The sequence below is a fragment of the Myotis lucifugus genome, unplaced genomic scaffold (genome assembly GCF_000147115.1).
Source record: "Myotis lucifugus unplaced genomic scaffold, Myoluc2.0 scaffold_207, whole genome shotgun sequence".
NCBI classification, from domain to species: domain Eukaryota; kingdom Metazoa; phylum Chordata; class Mammalia; order Chiroptera; family Vespertilionidae; genus Myotis; species Myotis lucifugus.
This window is the reverse complement of record NW_005871255.1, coordinates 140616-160745: the sequence shown is the minus strand read 5'-3', so window position 1 is coordinate 160745 and position 20130 is coordinate 140616. Positions and strand designations below refer to the sequence as shown.

The following is a 20130-nucleotide window of genomic DNA, read 5'->3' as shown; positions in this document are numbered from 1 at the left end:
AGCTCCTCAACCCCCTGATCGGCCCTGCTCTGTGCATGACAGGGGGGAGCTCCTCAACCCCCTGATGGGTCCTGCTCTGTGCGTGACAGGGGGGAGCTCCCCAACCCCCTGATCGACCCTGCTCTGTGTGTGACAGGGTACGGAGCCCCAACCCCCCTGATGGGCCCTGCTCTGTGAGTGACAGGGGGCAGCGCCCCAACCCCCTGATGGGCCCTGCTCTGTGAGTGACAGGGGGCAGCGCCCCAACCCCCTGATTGGCCCTGCTCTGTGACAGGGGGCAGCGCCCCAACCCCCTGATCGGCCCTGCTCTGTGCATGACAGGGGGTGGCGCCGCAACCTCCCCATCGACCCTGCCTTGAGTGTGACAGGGGGCGATGCCCCAACCCCCCAATCGGCCCTACCCTGAGCGTGACTGAGGGTGGCATCGCAACCTCCCGATCCGCCCTGCTCTGTGCATGACAGGGGGCGTCGCCCCAACTCCCCCATCGGCCCTGCTCTGAGCCCGACCAGGGGCTGCACCTAGGGATTGGGCCTGCCCTCTGCCACCCAGGAGCAGGCCTAAGCCAGCAGGTCGTTATCTCCCGAGGGGTCCCAGACTGCGAGAGGGCACAGGCTGGGCTGGGGGACCCCCCCCCCCCCCCCGAGTGCACAAATTTTTGTGCACCGGGCCTCTAGTAAACTAAATAAGAGCGGAAGAGGCAGGGAAAGGGAAGATTGTACACTCATTAAATACATGACATCAATTAATGCTTTATACTTTATCTAAATGCCAACTGTGCTATAACAGAAATAGCCAATTATTAATATTCTTTTTTCCCCCTAGTTCTCCTAATTAAGAGTGGGAAAACTTCCATTTTTCCTCGCATCTGAAACAAGCTTTAAGAGGCTTACAGGAGGAGCATATTACCAGTAAGTGTTGCTAAGTTGCTAGTACTTACTAGACCTTTGGAATTTAAGTGCAATGGATTTTATGCTTAAATATGACAACCATAGAAGTATGATGATGATTACGAGATGAGACAGGGCTGGATCTAAAAGTACTACAACATTATCCCTACTCCACTTGAGATCACTTCCTTGCTTCCCAAGGCGAATAGCTATGGCTCCTTATCAAGGCCTACCACCCTGATACTGCTCTAGATTTTAGATTTGTTCTACCCTCCTTCCCAAAAAACAGACCTTTATCCTATTCCTTAATATCCTGTTCCCCAAACTAAATTGGCTGACATTCCATAGGCAGACAATATCTCAAGATATAAGTTCTCCAGTGATAAGACTGGCAACCTAACAGGAGTCTTTGGAAAGCATCCCAAAATTCTAGGTTGAACACAGAACAACTTAGAGGTCTATGAGTTCTTGAGCATCCTTTAAATAACAGCATTGGGACTGACCCTGGCCTTCACAAGTATCATGAAATGAACATCATTTTGCAAAGCACAGGACAAGTTCTACGCCATGAAGAATATTCATCTAAAAGTTATTTGCAAGAAGTATTCAATTACCAAAGAGCATATATACAAATACTTTAATTCCTGACTGCCCAAGGACACATTAATTACTCATCACACCACCTTACACAGATGTCCTCCTTTACAATTTTTAAAACACTCTCCTGTCTGTTATCTTACAAATAAGATAGCCTTAACAATCCTATAAATTTTATATTTCCCATTCATAGGTCAAGAAGATGGCAGTGTATTTAACTGATTTACCCAGGTATCTCAGGGTCAAGGAAATCTCTATTTTATATAATAGCCCGACTGTGTTTATTTTCAAAAATAAGGCATTTGAAAGAATATAGCAACAATTAACACATTCTCAAAATACAAAGATAACTAATCATTTATAATATTTATGCAATTATTTGCCCCTTCCAACAAAAAAATGACAGTATTATAAAAACTGTAAAATGGAAAATGTGTAAATTACTGAGTGCTCAAACCAAGCATAGAGAAAGTAAACATCAAAATACTTCCTAACATAAATGAAATTCATAGCAATAAGTATGTTAGTTTTCAAATCATTAAAACACAGTGGAACCCCCCCCCCACACACACACACACACACATTTCCTTTTCTCCATATATAGCAAAAGATAACACTGAATTCGTGTTTTACATCCTAAAGATCAGCTTAACAATAATGTATGTTAATTAAAAGGCTTCATGTAAATAAACTAAAAAGTCCCTATAGAAGATGATTGAATATATGCTTACCTTCATTTCCTCCTAAAATGATAAATTTTTAAAAAACAGGAGAAGAAACAACAGCATATGAGAAATTTCTACAAATTTCTGAAAGATATAAAAACAATGCCTAACTGGAAACTGATTTAGCAAACTGGAGGAAGCTGAAGCCTAACTGCTGGGGTTGAGGTGAGGAAGTCACCAGGAAGAAAATTCAGCTAAAAAAATGTCTACTCATGATGCAGAATCCAGAAAGGCTACAGAACTGAGGTCTGTGTAAAGGGTGAGACTGAAAACAAAAGGAACTGGTTTTAGAGTCTGTGTAAAGGAGCAATTAATTCCCTAACCCAACAACTGAGCAACTTAGAAGCGTGAGACTGGGGGTTATTCTGTGGGGAACTAATGAGATTTAGCCTGACACAACAGAGTCTCTATACTGAAAAACATGGGGAATCAGTTAACAGTAGGCATCCAGCCACCTTCAGATTTATAGACTGGAAAACTTTTTCTAGAGAAACTGACCAACCTGAGAGAAAAGGTCAATAAAAATTGGCATCAGGAACTCCCAATGAAACGGCAGGGCCCAAGCTAATCACTCAGAGTAGACCACCACAAATGCCAACCCACCACGCATACAGAGCATCCAATCAACTTTTAAGACCAAGAGTATTACCAGAGAAAAAAGAACATTATAAGTATAAAAGGAACAATTTACCACGAAGACATAACAATTATGAATGTATACACACCTCAAAATACATGAAGCAAAAATTAAGAAACTTCCAAAAAATCTATAGTGTTCAGCCTTGGGGCCTGTGTCAAGGAAATATTTCCAAACAATTTGATTTCTCTAAAAACAAGATTACAGACAAAATCAGTTTGAATAAAATACATGAGGAACATATGTTGACAACTACCAAAAGAAAAATGGAACTCCTATTTGTAAATTAAAGAATAAATGGTTTAAAAACTTTAGTAAAAGTCAAGAGTATGAAAACACTGAGTCCAGTATCAAATATATCCAATTTTCTGAAAAATATTGCAAATGATAATTAAAGAAGTAAAAATTTTTTTGAAAAATATTCACATCAGACTCAAGAAATATATAATATGCCCAAAAGGCCTTTTACCCACTGTAACAGGCATCTCATTTCATTTCTTGGGCTGCCCACAGTAACATGCAGTGTTGTCCAATACTACCTCACACCCACAGTAGAGTTGCTCTACACCAGTGATGGCAAACCTATGACACACGTGTCAGAGGTGACACGCGAACTCATTTTTTCGGTTGATTTTTCTTTGTTAAATGGCATTTAAATATATAAAATAAATATCAAAAATATAAATCTTTGTTTTACTATGGTTGCAAATATCAAAAAATTTCTATATGTGACACGGCACCAGAGTTAAGTTAGGGTTTTTCAAAATGCTGACACGCCGAGCTCAAAAGGTTCGCCATCACTGCTCTACACAGACACATTACTGCTCATTTCAAATACAGTGACTCTAAACCCACTCTATCTTGTCTCTAGAGCAGCAGTTCTCAACCTGTGGGTCGCGACCCCTTTGGCGGTCGAATGACCCTTTCACAGGGGTCGCCTAAGACCATCCTGCATATCAGATATTTACATTACGATTCATAACAGTAGCAAAATTACAGTTATGAAGTAGCAACGAAAATAATTGTATAGTTGGGGGTCAGAACATGAGGAACTGTATTTAAAGGGCCAGAAAGTTGAGAACCACTGCCTAGAGTGAAATACTTCTGAGGGTATCTTTTGCAAAACAACTCTGAAATCACAAAAATATCAGGAAGGGAGAAATAAGAGAGAAAAAAATATGATAAAAAAATTTTATCTATATAATACATATTCAAAACACTGGCAACATTTTAACCTATTCCTTTACATGTTAGGTGGGAGACTTACTGGAAACCCTGACAAACTATTCATTGATCCACCCAATCAAAACATTCTTATTAAATGCATAATCTATAATAATAAAAGGGTAATATGCTACTTAGACCGGACAGCCAAACGACCTTCCGAATGTCATTCCGGTCATCCTTCCAGACGACCTTCCGGATAAAGCCGCAGCAGCGGGGTTTGAGACAGCTGCCATCGCAGGCAGGGGCCGAGGCAGAGGCGGTGAGGGGCGATCAGGCAGGCAGGAGAGCAGTTCGGGGCGATCAGGCAGGCAAGCAGTTAGGGGCGATCAGGCAGGCAAGCAAGCGGTTAGGGGCAATCAGGCAGGCAGGAGAGTGGTTAGGGGCAATGAGGCAGGCAGGCAGAGTGGTTAGGAGTCAGCAGTCCCGGATTGCGAGAGGGTGCAGGCCAGGCTGAGGGATCCCCTGCCCCATGCACAAATTTTGTGCACCAGGCCTCTAGTATTAATTATAATAGTTTCAAGGGAACTCTACAGATCATTTCTAAAGTAGACTTCATCCCATTGAGCCATTTCTCACTGAAGATGTATTCGGCCCATGTACTCATTCTAGTGTTTGTAAAGTGTAATCTATGATTATGCAATTGAATATTACAGTCACCCCAGGCCATTCTGTGTTTAAAGAGAAGTGTTTATGGCCATATCCTGCCAAACAACCATAATACCACTTAACCTCAGTTCAACCACTGCTTGAATGAACTTGTTAGGATTACACTGAAATACAGATGCAAAACAAATACTAGGCCAAGGAATGTAATGTCCACATATTAAAAGAGGGGAGGATCCTTATATAATGCCACTAGGACAGAATGTACATGAATATTTAAATTCTGAAAACTGGAAATTTAAGTCCAGAACATGGATAAAAATAACAAATACTACATTTTAGAAAAAGGAATGAATTCCTCTGAAGGGTGGGGTGTGTCATCTCAGAAAGCAGCCTCAAGTAGGTAGCAATAAAATACAATGTTGTTTCTGGATCTTGCCAAACAAATTAGCAAATCTAGAAAAAGATAAATCTGAGACCATTTTTTAAATGTACTGTTTAGAGTAGACTGCTTTAGGTTATTGATTTGAGTATACTATATAACAATATTAACTAAAAGTCACTACCGCCCAATTGCTTCCTGTGATGTAAACCCACTCTGTGGTGCCAGACTAATTCTTAGTGAGCAAGTCAACACAAGAAGGTGAGCCAACGCACTCATTCTCTTCTGTCAGTCAGTTATCAAATATGTACTAGCCAAAATATGTCTTTTAAAGAATACTCATAAATTAAAAACCGGAAATGAGACAGCATGATAATGTCTGAACTGTGGTTTATCAAACATTTTCTTACTTCTTAATAAAATACAGAGTTCATTCTGTAAGGCTGAGAGCCCACCCAATATGGTGTCTGCTTCAACCATTCAGACCCATATTTCAAGTTTAAAAAGGAGTTTTGTTTATTAAGGAGACTGAGTAAGGATTAAAAAGCTGAAACTCACCATCACATGGACTCCAGACCATGTCACTTAAACCTCTATTTTATTATATCATTCATGTGAAATGTGACACAGGAGTACACAAAGAATATACGTGAAACCATGTATTTGCTAAAATTCCATTCATAATAATCGTTATTGAGAAATAACCACCCATGGCTCCTTAAAACAATTATGCCTATAATTTAAATTAAGAGAACATATATTTCAGTGTGTTTTTGTTCATGGATTAAAAGAATTAACATTATTAAAATGTCTATACTATCCAAAGCAATCTACAGATTCAAAACAATTCCTATAAAATACCAACAGCATATTTCACAGATCAAAACAAATATTCCAAAAATTTATATGGAACGAAAAAAGACCCCTAACGCCCTCAGCCATCCTGGGAAAGAAGAACAAAGTTGGAGAGATCATAATACCTGATATCAAACTATACTACAAGGCCACTGTAATCAAAACAGCCTGGTAATGACACAAGAACAGGCATATAGATCAATGGAATAGAAGAGAGCCCAGAAATAAACCCACATCTTTATGGTCAATTAATATTTGACAGAGGAGGCCAAGAGCACACAATGGAGTAAAGACAGTCTCTTCAATAAATGTTGGGAAAATTGGACAGGCACATGCAAAAAAAATGAAATTAGACCACCTTCTTATTACACACACAAGAATAAACTCAAAATGGGTTAAAGACTTACATGTAAGATTCCAAACCATAAAAATCCTAGAAGAAAAATTTCAGACATTTCTCATAGCAATATTTTTGCTGATATATTTCCATGGACAAGGGAAACAAAGGAGAAAAGCAAATGGAACTACATCAAACTAAAAAGCTTCTGCACAACCAAAGAAGCCATCATCAAAACAAAAAGGGAACCCCCTGAATGGAAGAACATATTTGCCAATAATACAACTGACAAGGGGTTAATATCCAAAATATATAAAGAACTTATACAACTCAACACCAGAAAGACAAACAACCCAAACAAAACATGGGCAAAGGACCTGAATAGACACTTCTCCAAAGAGGACATACAGATGGCCAATAGACATATGAAAAAATGCTCAATGTCACTAATCATCAGAGAGATGCAAATTAAAGCCATGAGATACCACCTCACACCTACCAGAATGCCTATCATCAATTAATCAACAAACAAGAAGTGTTGTCAAGGATGTAGAGAAAAGGGAACTCTAGTGCACTGCTGGAGGGGATGTAGACTGATGCAGCCACTGTGGAAAACAATACAGCGTTTCCTCAAAAAATTAAAAACGGCCCTAGCCGGTTTGGCTCAGTGGATAGAGCTTCGGCCTGCGGACTAAAGGATCCCGGGTTCAATTCTGGTCAAGGGAACATGCCCAGGTTGTGGGCTCAATCCCAAGTGGGGGCGTGCAGGAGGCAGCCATTCAATGACTCTCTCTCATCATTGATGTTTCTATATCTCTCTCCCTCTCCCTTCCTCTCTGAAATCAATAAAAATATATTTTTAAAAAAATTAAAACGGAACTGGCCTTTTGACCCAGCGATCCCTTTTCTGGGAATATGTCCTAAGAAACTCCAAAACATTAATTCAAAAGAATATATGCACCCCTATGTTCATTGCAGTGCTATTTACAATAGCCAAGATCTGGAAACAGCCCAAGTGTGCATCAGTAGATGAGTAGATAAAAAAGCTGTGGTACATTTACACAATGAAATACTACTAGACCATAAGCAAAAGGAAATCTTACCTTTTGTGACAGTATGGATGGAGATTATTATGCTAAGTGAGATAAACCAGCCAGAGTAAGACAAATACCATATGATCTCACTTACATGTAGAATCTAATGAACAAAATAAACTGACAAACAAAATAAAACAGACTCACAGATAATAGAGAACAGACTAATAGCTATCACAGGGAGGGTGGTTGGAAGACTGGATGAAAGAAGGTAAAGGAATTAAACAAAAAATAGATATATAAGACACATACAACAGTGTGGTGACAGCCAGAGGGGAAGGGGGGTGGTGTAGGTGGAGGTGGGCAAAGTGGAGGAAAATGAGGAGGAAAAGAGACTTTGCTTGGGTGGGTACATGATGTAGGGTGAAAATTTTTTGTTGAGTTGTACACTTGAAGTATGGTTTTGCTAGCCAATATCACCCCACTATATTCAAGTTAAAAAAATAATTTTGTACTAAATGATATTAGTATATTGCTTTTATTATAAATACTTTCTATAAAATAGAGCTCCAAAGCACAAACCATTTCTGCATTTGTTAAATTATTACTGGTATTATAAGGCGAAACAGAAATATAAGTAATTTAGAAAGTAACTGTGATGTCATAGGTGCAAAGCACCATCTCAGATTCCGTAAAATCCTGCCATCATAGTTGGAAGTAGAAATCTTTGCATTCTAAATCTAACCTTCACATGTGACTTGACTTCTCCAAATCATTTCTAAATACTCAACCTGAGAAATACCACCAACTGCACTGTGTTGCTGAGAGAAAGAAATGAGACTGTGTATACAAGAAGTTCTCAACTCTGTGCTTAGCATAAGATAGTACTGGCCATTATTGCTGTTTGTTATGGAAGGGAAAAGCATGTAGCAACCACACCTAAAGGAATTAAACTTGAGCAATACCCTCACAGGTCTTTAAAGGTCTATCCAAAGAGTGAAATGAGACTACCAAAAAAAAAAAAAAAAAAGGAAAATTTACAAAACCATATGAACAGGTTCTCCAAGGTCTAGTATACTTTATCACAATTTTTAAAAAAAATCTAAGTTCTGTTCTGACTTGAGCATACAATGTCTAAGATTTCATATGCAAGACATTTACTACTTCATCTCTCAATATCCTGAAGACAAAATAAATCTTTTAATAAGAATTAATTAATATTTTAATAAGAAAACTCTAATAATGTTCATTAAAATTTTCTGCAAAAGTAAAAAACTGAAACAGGCTAATGTCCATCAATATAGAAAATATATGAAAAAATTAAGCAGCTATAAAGAGAATAAGAGGAATTTATATATACTAATATGGAATGATCTAAGACATGTTATCAAGTTAAAAAAATACATAAAACATATAAAATATGACTATGTTTAGACAACCAAAAAATAACTTATGTTACATTGCATACATATTTATGTACTTAAATTCATACACAAAGAATTGAAAGTATGTAAGCAATGGTGACCTCTTAGTTTTCCTCTGAATAATTCTGCTATTTGACTATTTCAGTGAGACTGTATTTATGTATTACTTGTGTAATTTATGACCCTCAAGGAAAGTTAGCCAATAAATACACTAGGCTAAAATAAAAATAAGTTTTAGAAAGCACTATAGTTTACAAAAGGATTTTATATTTTAAATAAATCTTCAAACACATTACCTAATTTGATCCCCACAATAAGCTTATAGAATTTAAGGTAGTATCCTTATTTTAAAAGTGAGAACACTCAAGTATTTATTAATTAACAATTAATAAGTGCAGCGCCCAAATGTAAACATGGTCTACTGACTCTAAATCCAGTGTTCTGGCCTTGAGGCTACAGTACCTCCATGCCCTGGAAACGCTAATATCTACACCAAGGCTCTCAGTCTCTGCAGCGCTTCCATTCACACAAAAGTTCCACATGAAAGTTCACAGTGCAGAGAAAAAAAGGCACTAGAGGAGTCAAAGACCTGGGTTCTAGTCTTTTTTTTTTTTTTCAAGCAGGAGAATATCAAGTTTTAATACATACACATGGGGAATTCATAAAGCATGAAAACCCCATAAAAATTCCAAAGATGGTGAGGCAATATTTGGGTATATAACACATTTTTTAACAAAGGAGAAAGCGGGGAAGGGTTATTCAATTTCAGAAGTGAGACTGTACAACTTATAGGTAGTTCAGGAAGAGGCAAGGGACATGAGAGTGTAGGCCTGTCTAAAGCCTTCTATTTACCAGCCTTAATTCAAATTAGGCTAAGGTGACATCCTAAGCTCTCCTTCCTGAAGCAAGTTTCTCTGAATCTCTTGGTTCTTTCCGGGTCTTGTTTTTCAATAAACACCTTAAAATTAACATCAGAATCTTGGTTGTAGGTCTTTGCTTTTAATCATTTTGAATATTTCTTGCCAATCTCTTCTGGTCTGCAAAGTTTCTGTTGAGAAATCAGCTGACAGTCTTATCAGAGCTTCCTTGTAGATAACTGCTTTTCTCTTACTGCTTTTAAGGTTCTCTCTTTGTTTTGAACCTTTTGCATTTTAATTATGATGTGTCTTGGTGTGGGCCTCTTTGGGTTAATCTGTGTTTCCTGAACTTGTATGTCTATTTCCTTCACCAAGTTAGGCAAGTTTTCTGTCATTTTTTCAAATAGGTTTACAATTTCTTGCTCTCGCTCTTCTTCTCCTGGCACCGCCATGATGTGAATGTTGGTATGTTTGAAGTTGTCCCAGAGGCTCCTTATACTATCCTCATCTTTTCAGATTATTTTTGTTTTGTTTTGCTGTTCTGATTGGGTATTTTTTGCTTCCTTATATTCCAAATCTCTGATTTGATACTCAGCTTCATCTACTACACTCTTGATTCCCTATAATGTATTCTTCATTCCAGTTCATGTATTTTTTATTTCTGACAGGTTCTTTTTTATGGTTTTTATCTCCATTTTTATGTTTTCTATCTCTTTGTTGAAGTTCTCACTAAGTTCATCTACTCTTCCCCAAAGTTCCTTGACATCCTTATAACCAGTGTTTTGAACTCTTCATTTTGTTTAGTTCTTTTTCTGGAGTTTTGTTCTTTTCTTTAATTTGGAACATGTTTCTAGCCTTGATTAAATCACCACTAAGACTTCATGGTAAATCAAACTCTATGCCCATGATTTTCTGTGGCTGCACATCAGATTCCACAGTAATATTTTTAATATTAATACCCAGGCCTGACCTTCAGAAATTAAGATGTAATTGGTGAGGTATTAGCACATTTATTAGAAGCTCCCCAGGTTTACTAAGGTGTAACTTGGTTAAGACCACAACTTTAAGACTTAATATACCTATCTGATCAAAATCCTATATAATAAAGAACTAATATGCTAATTAGACCGAACAGCAGAACGACTATCCGAGCTACTGTCCGGACGACCTTCCGGATGAGGCCGGGGCTGCGAGGGCCGAGGCAGCCAGAACTGCCAAGGCTGCCAGGGCTGCGAGGGCCGAGCCCCTTGCACAAATTTCATGGATCGGGCCTCTAGTAAGACATAAAAATCCTTTGTGCTAGGTACTTTGCAGATTTGAAAACATGTTATGGGAAAACATCTTATAAATAATACATGCTTTACAAATGTAAAGGAATTATTATTCCTTCATTCAAACATGTACTATATCTTCTTCTAAGTGCCAGGCATGTGCTCAGGATGGAGAGGAAAGGCATTGCCCTCAAGAAGCTGGGAAGCTATCACATCCTTAACTACTGAACAGTGAAACCACAGCAGCAGCAACACAAAGATGGTGATGACCAGCCCAGCCCTGGGACAAAGGTGCACAGGGGTTATGGTGAGAAGAAGCCTTAGAGAGGCCTGCACAGAGGAGACCCTTGGGCTAGATCTTGGCATTTACATCACACCCAGGCAAGTATTGAAGAGAACCAAAGGTTCTCAGAGAGAGGTGTTGGGATCCTGGAGGTACCTGAGACCTTTTCAGGAGGTCTGTGAGGTTGAAATTATTTTAATAATAAAACTAAGACACATCCCAAATTAGAAATAACCCAAATTGCCTCCAACTTATAAATAGACAAACTGCAGTATATTCATACATTGGAGTAAGGCTCAGCAATAAAAAGGAACAAATTAGTGATACACACAACAGCATTGGATGAATCTCAAATGCATTATGTTAAAGGAAAGAAGCCAGACTCAAAAGGCTACAGATTGTATGATTCCATTTATGTGGCATTTGGGCAAAAGCAAACTAAAGGGCTAGGAAACAGGTCAGAGGGTATGAGGCTAAGGGTAGGAGAACAGTTTGGGGAAATGGAAATGTTCTATAACTTCACTGTGGTTACACAACCATACGTGTTTGTTAAAACCCAGAGAAGAACTGCACACTAAAAAGGGTGGGTTTCACTTTATATGTTATACCTCAATAAATCTTAACATTTAAAAATAACACCGTGCTACCTGCCTGCTTCACTCTCATTTTCTCACAATTGTACCATGTTCCCCAGAAGCTGCATGACTGGGATTATGTCATCACTCTGCACTAAGGAAATGTATATTCCCTTGGGGTTTTTTTATTTTAATTTATTTTTTCCATCACCATTTATCCCATCTATGCCCTCTTCCACCTCCACCCACCTCCCTACCCCTGCAATCACCACTGTTGTCCATGTCCATGAGTTCTCTCTTTTTTTTTCTTTTTTGCTCAATGCCTCCACCACCCCACCAATACCACCACCCCCACCACCTCCTCGAGCTGTCTGCCTGCTCTCTATCTGAGTCTGTCTCTATTTTGCTTGGTAGTTCAGTTTGTTCATTAAATTCCACATATGAGTGAAATCATATGGTTCTTGTCTTCCTCTGACTGGCTTATTTCATTTAGCATAATGTTCTCCAGGTCCATCATGCTGTCTCAAAGGGTAAAATTCTCTTCCTTTTTACAGCAGAGTAGTATTCCATTGTGTAAATTTTTCTCGGTTTTAATTTCAATAGTGAAGAATATAATCAACCTAAGCAAAAGTTCTCTTGGGGCCTCAACAATTTAACAATATAAAGGGATTCTGAGACCAAAAAGTTTGAGAATCACTGCCATAGATAACAGGGAGGCCCTGAAATGTTCTAAGCAGAGAGTAATAAGACCCAGCTTTACAAAGAGTGATGCAGGGAAATTAGTTAAGAAGTTACTGCAAAGCTCTGATTAAGGCTGACCTCAGGGTGCACAGGAAAGAAATTATGTCCACACATCACCTGTGGTGTGTTACAAACCCCGAGCCAGTTCCTCCCCACTGTGCTGTCTTTGCTGGTGTGCTAATAATGCTTTCCAGACTAAATCCTGCTAACTGGCAATGTAGGTAGGAAACTAAATCTGCTATAAGAGGCATCCTACAATGCATTACTGATAAGTGATTTTTGGATTATTCGCTCAATTGCCAATCATTTAAAGCTGAGTTTCACATATTTTAAAATTGGAAAGTCACCAGCCTAAAGAGGTATAGAAACTAATTTAGAAGTGACTCACTACCTCAAAGTAAATTAGGGAAATTAGGTAATTGCTTAAAAAGCCGATATATTACTTCTCTGAAATGTGCTTTCATTTGCATCCAGAAACACTATGACAATCCCAACTCAGCACAATTTTTTCTGTGCAATCAATGTGGGGTTTTGGGGGTGTTTTTCTTGAAGGAGAGAGAGGGAAAGTGTTTGGTTTTGGTCTGCACAGTTCCCTTTCCTCCTGGGAAAATTCATTTCTGAGTTCTAACCCTATAAATTGTAAATTATCTCAGGTGCAGATCTTTTTCTCTAATCTTCTCATGCCCAGAATTATTATAAATACTTTGGGATGCCACAAAGGTAGAGAAATTAACCTTAAAACCATCCGTGTCATTAAGTTCTAAATATATAGAAAATACATGAAAGGATGGATAGATAGATAGATAGATAGATAGATAGATAGATAGATAGATAGATAGATAGGTAGGTAGATCAATTGATCAATCTGGGAGGAAAATGGCAGGTATTAGAGCAGTGGTTCTGAACCTTCCTAATGCCGAGACCCTTTAATACAGTTCCTCATGTTGTGCTGACCCCCAACCATAAAATTATTTTTGTTGCTACTTCATAACTGTAATTTTGCTACTGTTATGAATCGTAATGTAAATATCTGATATGCAGGATGTATTTTCATTGTTACAAATTGAACATAATTAAAGCATAGTGATTAATCACAAAAACAATATGTAATGTGTTTTCCGATGGTCTTAGGCAACCCCTGTGAAAGGGTCGTTCGACCCCAAAGGAGTCGCAACCCACTGGTTGAGAACCGCTGTATTAGAGGAAAGGATGATTTCCTTCCCCTAAAAGAAACAAAAACTTATAGTTTTACAAGCCACTTTAAATGGGCATGAATATGTTTTAACTGCCACCACATATAGCTTCTCTAAATATTCCATGTAGCCAACCCCACTGACACCTCTTAGGGAATCCCAAACATGTAAAAACCTGTCTGGAAAATTCAATGTGCCACCTATACATGTGAAAGGGGGCAAGGGTAACTCTAGACTTCTGCCAAAGTAGCTGTGTATTGTTAATATAAAGAAAATTAGATCCTTACCTGAAAGTATAGTCCTTTTGATCTACCTCTGACATAAAAATCTTGGAAATTAGGTTACAGTCAGTACTACAGGAGATTCCAATTTGAAACTGAACCTGTGGATTGAAAAGAGGAAAATAATTAATTTGAAATACATGCCCAATGATGATAAAAACATCAATCTGATCAAAGATGAAATTTCCTACACTTGTTGAAGCCAAATGGTTTCTGCAGGAAACCTGTTTTCTGTGACTCAAATCCAAAAGGGAAAATGTGGGTGGCTCTTCCTGTCTTACCACCAAGAGTCAGCCAATTGGCTGGTGAAGTTTTCACACAACGGAAGCTCAAACTCTAGCCTTCCATCTGCTCCAATACTGTCATACCTTAGCGAAAGGAAAGAGGAATAAAGGCTTTCTTCAGACTCACAGTAAGTCTTTAATGGAATACCTTGGCTTATTCTATCTGAGCAAAGTGCCAAGTTCTTCAAAACTTCAAATCCAGACGATGTGAAAAATAATGAGAGCAAAATCACAAAATAATTCAGGGACTTGAGAACTATCTCTGACTTTGGAGCTATGATTTATGAAAAATGACAAGTGAATCTCTCTTGGGTGCTAAGCGACAATAGGAGCGTAACTGTGGAGCAGGGGCTTCCAGCCCAGCCATCTTACCCAGACTGCACTTCTTCCCCACCAAAGTCACTCACCATTTGCCAAGACGTGCCTTCCAACACATACCATATATGAACTGCTAAACACAACTCTGCCAGGCTAGGGTAAGAATTCAATAATTCAATAGGGTATTTCTGCATCTCCACCTAGAGCTAGTAAACTGGCTGGTGTGATACAGACTTAACTGAAAACACACACAACAGTATGCACGCCTTCCAGGAGGAAAAGAGCACGGGTATGTGATACTAGCATGGGAAAACAATCGTGTATAGTAAGTCCTCAATTAACGTCGCCAATAGGTTCTGCAGCTTTAAGTGAAATGACATATAATATGACCAATTTTGCCACAAATAAAATTTAAGTTTCTAGGCATCTCATCAACATTATAATGAGACATTATTAGAGGACCTGCTATACACACATCTGCCAAAGGCCTCCTATAATTTACACCTACAATCAAAAAAATAATCTGCAAGCACAAGGCAATAAAAACTCAGATGGCTACTTCCAACAGTAATACTGGGACTCCAAGTGGCAAACTGCTCAGGGTTAGCAACTGTCCATTACCTAAACATTGCAGGCCCAATATGAAAATTCCTCATGTCTTAGAGGTTGTCTCAAAATGCTAAGAGTCTCATATAAAAGGACCTTTTGTGAGCCACCAGGGACTGCTAGGCAAGGTTGTCTCAAAATGCTAAGAGTCTCATATAAATCGATCACTTCCAAACTACTGGAAGTGAAAAGATACAAAACAGGGTATCTTAGTTCACTTACACAGAATGTTGAAATGACAGAAAGAGTAATCTTTTCTTCTCAAATTGAGATTTAAAATATTTTCTACATAAGGTATTTTCACTGTACTATATTAATTCCCTCTAATATAATATTTAACATCAAAACAGATCATGTAGAATTATTTCCCTGCTGTAATTTTCTTTAAAACTCTTGATTTTTTTAACTGTTCTAAGACAGCCTAAGGTGATCTTTCATTCTGTTCATGTCCTCAAGTTCCAAATGACAATTCCTCAATAAGCACATTTTTTGCAAAGAAACAAAACAAAAACAAACAAAAAATACCACATGCAAATACACTTAAAAAGAAAAGTCCATAAATAATTTGTATAGGATAAAATATCTGCATAAATTTTTAAAAAAATTTTAAGCTCTGGCTGGTTTGGCTCAGTGGATAGAGCATCGGCCTGCAGACTGAAGGGTCCTGGATTCGATTCTGGTCAAGGGCATATGCGCGGGTTGCGGGCTCAATCCCCAGTGGGGAGCATGCAGGAGGCAGCAGACCAATGATTCTCTCTCATCATTGATGTTTCTATCTCTCTCCCTCTCCCTTCCTCTCTGAAATCAATAAAAATATATTTAAAAAATTTTTAAGCTAAAACATAAATCTCTACACAAATTCATAATTGTTCCCTGGATTATCTCCAAAGACAGTCTATACACACCTCTCCTAATAAGGATACTTCATTGAAAATTTGTGATAAAAATTAGTACCAATTCTGCCATGAATTAGTTGTGTGATGTTAGACAAATCATTTAAGCTTTGGACTTAACATCTTCCTAAGAGATTAAGTATCACCTTTACTTCCCTTGAATTCTAGAAGTCAAATATATCTTTAAATAATAATGTTAGTCTTCATAAACTACAGTATATCCTAGAACTTATTAGGAGACGACCACCAGCTTCGCTAAATGAACATTTTAATACACTGTATACTCTAATTTAATGAACTGTGCCTCCTTGTCTCACGTCTCAGCTTTTCCAACAAAGGTTCAGAATGTACTTTCACATCTGGACGACTCTGCAGAAACCTTTTCCACTCCACAGAGACCTCGGTTCCTCCCACTTCCCTCACCATTGCCTCAGTACCTCATACTCTTAAACCTGTTTCGTTTTGCCACAATGTTGAAAATGAAAATAAGAAAGTAAATAAATGGAGAAAAATAAAATGAAAAGCTAAGTCATTTGTTTAAAACCAGCACTAAGTCTATATATGAAAAAGACTGTGTGTGTTTCTATCATTTTGTAATCTAGATTTTAATAGCTAAAGAATGTGTTCCACTGATAATATCTGAAAATCTTATGATTTTTTTCATCTGAATCCAAGTTCCTTGTCTATTGCCAAAAAAAGGCAAGGAGATTCCAGAACACTACTTATTTTCTTTACATTCCAACTGATGATTCTGCCATCCCCAATGAGTTCATGAATAAAATAATAGCTAGGGTTCAGAATCTGTCTTTTTACTAATAGGAATCCTAAAGAATATCTGCTTTTGCCAAGTTCATTCATTCAACATATATCTATTGAATATCTACTACAGGGCCGGTACTATTTATTCTTCATGCTAAGGATATACAAACTGAGAAAAATCTGCCTTTATGGAGCTAATAGCCTGGAAGAGACACCATAAGCAATCAACATAATATACAAACTATCTGTTATGTAATGTTAGAAGGGATATGTGCTATTAAAAAGAAAAAGGCCAGAATGGCAGAATAAAGGGGTTCGGAATGAAATGAGTAAAGGTGGATTGCAATCTTAAATAGACTATGTCAGGTACGATGCACTGCAAAGGCAGCTCTGAGCAAAGACTTGGCGGTGACAAATTAGACAGACCAACGTTTCCTAGTAATTCTGACCTTGTACTAAATATGCAAGTAATAACGAATGCCTTATCCAGAGTTGTATATGAGCAAATTTATGAACTGCACAGAATAATAAACAGAAGAGAGCTGTTTATAAACACCCTTCACTTTTGTAGTTTCGTGTACCAAGTGAAACTTACATCTTCAATTAGGCGTCCCCTGCCCCCCAAGTGTGGTTTTGAACAAAAGTCATACTTCTGTGATTCATTTTCCTTAAAACTCAAGAATAAATTTCCAAGTGTTCAGTGAACACATACAAGCACACCAATGTCATCCAACCACCATCAGCCCCCGGAGACAACCCGACTACTTACATCAGGACTTAAATGTCAAGATGGGAACGCAAGAGAGGGAAAACCTCTGCTCTCCTAGAGGACTCTGTGGGAAAAGGCCTCGCCACTAACCCTGAGCAAATCACTTCACCCCCTGGGCTTAAGTTTCCCTCGGCTACAAAATCAGGGGCCTGGACCACATGACGTCCAGTTTCCCCCACCAAAGAGTAATTTTGAACAAAATTCTTACTTCTGTGATTCATTTTCCTTAAAACTCAAGAACAAATTTCCAAGTATTCACTTGATACATAGAAGTTTTATTATTTCAAATAGGTGCTGTAATGGCCATCTGTTATTCAAGAGGCCCATAATCTTTGGCCCATTTTCCAAGTAGAATTTAAAAATGAAAACAAATAAATAAATCGGGGATGGGAGGATTATGTTTCCTGCTTCCCCACCCTTTAGTACGGGGAGACTTATGAGCTATGTTCTGCCAACCAGACACACCACAGAGGACTCCTTAAGAATGGAGTTAGCTGGGGAAAGAAGCAAGGTGGCAGAGCGTGTGGCATCCATTCTGCTGGCAGACAAAAGTGAAGGGATTCTGGCTCTGGCTTCTCGATTTGGAGCATCCCCACCCAGGCAGGGCAGCAGCTCCTTGGAGAGCCAGTTCCACAGTGCAGCACGGGTCCCCACAGTGCAGAACTGGCCCCCACAGTGCAGAACTGGCCCCCACAGTACAGAACTGACCCCCACAGAGCATCATTGCCCCCCCAGTGCAGAACTGGCCCCCACAGTGCATCATTGCCCCCCCAGTGCAGCTCTGGCCCCCACAGTGCAGAACTGGCCCCCACGGTGCAGAACTGGCCCCCACAGTACAGAACTGACCCCCACAGTACAGAACTGACCCCCACAGTACAGAACTGACCCCCACAGTACAGAACTGACCCCCACAGTGCATCATTGCCCCCCCAGTGCAGCTCTGGCCCCCACAGTGCAGCAATGGCCCCCCCCCACAGGGCAGAACTGGCCCCCACAGTACAGAACTGGCCCCCACAGTACAGAACTGGCCCCCACAGTACAGAACTGGCCCCCACAGTACAGAACTGGCCCCCACAGTGCAGCAATGGCCCCTCCACAGTGCAGAACTGGCCCCCCACAGTGCAGAACTGGCCCCCACGGTGCATAACTGGCCCCCAAAGTGCAGCACTGGCCCCCAAAGTGCAGAACTGGCAACCATTCCCAGAAACTCAGCCTATAGTCTCTTTCTTCAGCCCTCCTAATGATTGCTAAGCTACCTATTCCCTTTAATAAGTCCTGTTGTGCTTACTCTAGCTACACTAGATCTTAGTATCTGTAACTAAAAACCCTGACCGATTCACCAAGCACATATTCCTTTCATTGTTTCACATACAAGAGCTGAGACTGAAAGAAACAAGTGACACAGAACATTCTGCTGTAAGTCAAGAGTTTTGTTTCGAGCCAGGGCTCAAGTCCACAATCAACACTCACAACCTCTCTTTATATGTACTTTCTCATAAATTTCATCACCTCTGCCATGCCCGGAGAAGAAAATGATTTTTACCTAACTAATTTTCTATCAATAAAGAGTGTGATGATAGTAACTTGGCAAGATTTTGAGAACAGAATACAATAAACATCCTCCTTTTTACCAGCTCGAGTTTGTGGAGAATCCTACAGTGTTAGGTAGCACAGAACCTTCCCAAACTGCAGACAAGGTGATCTAATGCTGTGTTGGAATGCCAGAATGATCAGCGCTCCGTGCCAAGGCACAACTTGATTCACAAAGCAGCGATGAACTTTTCACTTATTTTCTCCCATCCCTCAGGGCAAGACAGTCAAGTTAAAACCACAGACACATCAGGTAACTAAAATATGACACTATTACCTAATGCCAAAAGCAGACTGGAAATGCAGAGGAGTATGCATGTTCAAGTTCTCTTCTTGGTAGAAAGACATTAAGTCCCATAAAACCAGTTGGCAAGGATGGGAAAGTTGTTAGTAACACTGTTCTTTAACATGGTCACAGAGTTTTACAAAGGATATTTGATATCTTTGAGTAATCAAATTACTCATTATGAAACTGCACAAGATATTTCCCAGGTAATACTCAAAGGCAACACTTTCACATAAGAGATCACTTACACACTTCTGAGGCTTTCTAATGACACTGATTCTCACTGAGAAGGCGTCTCAATGCTCTGCCAAAGAGAAGATGGTGTCCAATTCAGAGGAAAGCACCAGTACGCCTCAACGGAGATTCAAAACAAGTCTGCTTGTTCGTGCCAACCAAGCTCTGGGTCACGGACACTCCTCTCCACCTTTGTTACTACAGTGCCACTTCCCCCTCCTGCTGCCCCACGAGGCTTTTACCAAATACTTTGTAGTTACACTGAGCTGTAACATTGGGGGCGGGGGGTAGGGGGGTGGTATACCCAAAGGTTAAAACATAGCTGTATTTGTCCCTGAGGACAAGGCAAATCAATTTGCTAAAGAAAACTGGGAGCTTGGCTACTTCAACACAAAATTTTAGAAACAGTAATTTCATGAAGCCCAATAGCAAAGAAGATACTAAGATGAGTGTCAGCCTTACTATGATTGCACGTGTAGCA

At 39.3% G+C, this 20130-nt stretch overlaps 1 protein-coding gene across 19 annotated transcripts in view; it reads right to left on the bottom strand.

Annotated features, from left to right (window-relative positions):
• The window catches only part of SIPA1L1 (signal induced proliferation associated 1 like 1), a 322135-nt gene that overhangs the window by 275021 nt on the left and 26984 nt on the right, over positions 1 to 20130 (bottom strand). For 17 of the 19 annotated variants that reach the window (XR_002831389.1, XM_014463336.2, XM_023761343.1 and 14 more), the window contains one exon: positions 13917 to 14011. The gene's annotated coding sequence lies outside the window, so the exon portion shown is untranslated. Of the gene's footprint in view, positions 1 to 2935; positions 3037 to 13916; positions 14012 to 20130 lie in introns of all 19 variants that reach the window. The other 2 variants (XM_023761346.1, XM_023761345.1) reach the window with 1 other exon arrangement.